General features: G+C 33.6%; 1 protein-coding gene across 1 annotated transcript in view; it reads right to left on the reverse strand.

Annotated features, from left to right (window-relative positions):
- LOC135202133 (uncharacterized) overlaps positions 1 to 3,193 on the reverse strand; it is a 36,183-nt gene that overhangs the window by 26,605 nt on the left and 6,385 nt on the right. The gene's annotated exons all lie outside the window — the stretch shown is intronic.

Raw genomic sequence — 3,193 nt, forward strand, 5'->3', positions numbered from 1 at the left:
GAAAAGTTGGATTTTTTAATGTCAGAATTTCTGGAAATGAGAAGAACAACATACCAGAACAGGAAAGAGACATGGGAAAATCCTTATTATTACCAATATTAAATGAAGGAGAAGACACGCAAACCATCATAGTGATGAATACGCAGGGATTAGTTACGAGTAACTCAAAAAGAAAAATAGAGTACTTGGAAGAACTAACCCAAATTGTAAAGAAAATAGATATAATGAATATAAGTGAAACCTGGTATTCCCAAGAGACTGGGAATGACGATCAAATAAAAGGGTTCCAAACTTATAGATCAGATAGAAAAAATAGGAATCAAGGGGGAACCGCGATATATGGGAAAGACAAGAAACAAGGAAAAATATATGAGAAATATAGTAACTCAGAATGTGAACTAATAGCGGTAGAATTTGAATCTGAAAAATTAATGAACATAGTAATATATAGACCCCCTAATACTAAAGAGTTTGACACAATAATAGAAAAATTGGATGATATATGTAGAAATCACAAGGACTGGACTCTTCTCCTATCCGGAGACTTTAACTTTCCTTTTGTAGACTGGAAAGAACGAATAGGAGATCGTGGTTGTATTTATACATATAAAAAAGAGAGTAATAGTAGTGCAGAAGATAAGAGGCAATTCGAAAAGCTATTAGATATGCTACTAGAATACAGCATTCAACAAATAAATCACCTGCCAACAAGAAAGGAAAATACTTTAGACCTAGTATTTGTGAACGAGGTGAATTATGTTAAAGAAATAATAGTTTATAATGCGGGTATTTCAGTCCATTCCAAAGCAAGTGAAAAAAGAAATAAGCAAGAAATGAAAAAGTGTGAAGGATATGGAAAATACAACTTCTACAGTAAAAATATAAAATGGTCAGAAATAAATGAAGAATTAAATAAAGATTGGAATAACATTTTCGTAAGTGATGATATAAAGGTAAATACGGAGATATTATATAAAATATTAGAGAAAATAGTGGATAAATATATACAGAAGAAGAAAAGTAAACATCAGTCATGCATACCAAGAGACAGAAGGATCTTGTTCCAGAAAATCAGAAAGTGGAAAAAAGGTCTTGCAAAAGAAAAAAATGCATGGAAAGTGATCGAACTAAAAAGTAAGATAGAAAATGCAGAACAAAAGATTATACAATCAAAAGAAAATGAAAAACGGGACTTGGAAAAAAAAACCCTTGTAAATATCAAGCAAAACCCCAAACTATTATACTCGTATGCGAAAAAGATGAATAAAAGAAGAATAGAAATAGGCCCTCTAAGAATTGAAGGGAGATTAACGAATAAAAAAAAGGAAATATGCAACATATTGGAAGAACGATATAAGAGAGAATTCACCCCTAGAATTGATAATGAAGATAATGATATAGAAGTAAGGGATGAAAATAGTGAATATTGAGCAGACATAGATATTAATGAAGTTAATATTGTGCAGGCTATTAATGAAATTAAAAATGGAGCTGCAGCAGGGCCTGATGATGTCCCTGCTATTTTGTTAAAGAAAGTAGTTCATTCTATCACAAAGCCACTTGCAATATTATTAAGACAAAGTGTAAATACAGGCAAGATTTATGATGAGCACAAAATTAGCATATATACCCTAACTTTCAAAAGTGGATCAAGACTAGAGGCAAGTAATTATAGACTGTGAGTCTAAACATCACATATTATGAAAGTGTATGAAAGGGTAATGAAGAAAATATTATGAAACATTTAATAAAAAATAATTTGTTTAATATAGGACAACATGGTTCGTACCCGGAAAAAAGTACACAAAACCCAACTGTTAGTCCACCATGAGAACATATACAAAAATATGAAAAGCGGAAATGAAAACAGATGTGGTTTATCTAGACTTTGCGCAAAGCTTTTGACAAGGTAGATCATAATATATTAGCGAAGAAAATTAGAAAACATAATATAGTGGATAAAGTAGGAAGATGGTTAAAAGAATTTTTACACAACAGAAAAAGGTAATATCCGGTGTGCCACAATGTACGGTGTTAGCAGCATTACTGTTTGTTATTATGATTGCAGACATAGACAGTAATGTTAAGGACTCGGTAGTGAGTAGTTTCGCCGATGACACAAGAATAAGTAGAGAAATTACTTGTGATGAAGATAGGAACGCGCTACAAAAAGACCTTAACAAAGTATATGATTAGGCAGAGGTAAATAGGATGGTATTTAACTCTGATAAATTTGAATCAATAAATTATGGAGACAGAGAAGGAAAGCTATATGCATATAGGGGACCTAATAATGAGACAATCACAAATAAGGAAGCAGTTCAAGACCTTGGTGTGATGATGAATAGGAACATGTTATGCAATGATCAAATAGCAATTCTATTGGCAAAATGTAAAGTAAAAATGGGAATGTTGTTACGGCACTTCAAAACAAGAAAAGCTGAACACATGATTTTGCTCCATAAAACATATGTTCGTAGTCCACTTGAATATTGCAATATGATATGGTACCCACACTATCAAAAGGATATTGCACAAATAGAGAGTGTACAAAGGTCCTTTACAGCTAGAATAGAAGAAGTTAAGGATCTTGACTACTGGGAAAGACTACAATCCTTAAAATTATATAGTCTAGAAAGGAGAAGAGAACGCTACATGATAATTCAGGCATGAAAACAGATATAAGGAATAGCCGAAAACATCATGGAGCTAAAAATATCAGAAAGAGCAAGCAGAGGTAGATTAATAGTGCCCAAAACTATACCAGGAAAAATAAGGAAAGCACACAGGACATTAATCCACTACGCACAAGCATCGACAATGAAGCGTCTATTCAATGCATTGCCAGCTCATCTGAGGAATATATCAGGAGTGAGCGTAGATGTGTTTAAGAATAAGCTCGACAAATATCTAAGCTGCATCCCAGACCATCCAAGATTGGAAGATGCAAAATATACCGGAAGATGCATTAGCAACTCTCTGGTAGACATTAGAGGTGCCTCACACTAAGGGACCTGGTGCAACCCGGACAAGATGTAAGGTCTGTAAGGTGAGGTCTCTCTTATCCTAAGATTCTCTCTCTCTCCTTCTCTTTCTCTATTAACCTAAGATTCTCTCTCTCTCTTATCCTAAGATTATCTCTCTCTCTCTTATCCTAAGATTTTCTCTCTCTCTCTCGTAGTAGCCATCTTGC

Source organism: Macrobrachium nipponense, chromosome 30, assembly GCF_015104395.2.
Source record: "Macrobrachium nipponense isolate FS-2020 chromosome 30, ASM1510439v2, whole genome shotgun sequence".
NCBI lineage: Eukaryota > Metazoa > Arthropoda > Malacostraca > Decapoda > Palaemonidae > Macrobrachium > Macrobrachium nipponense.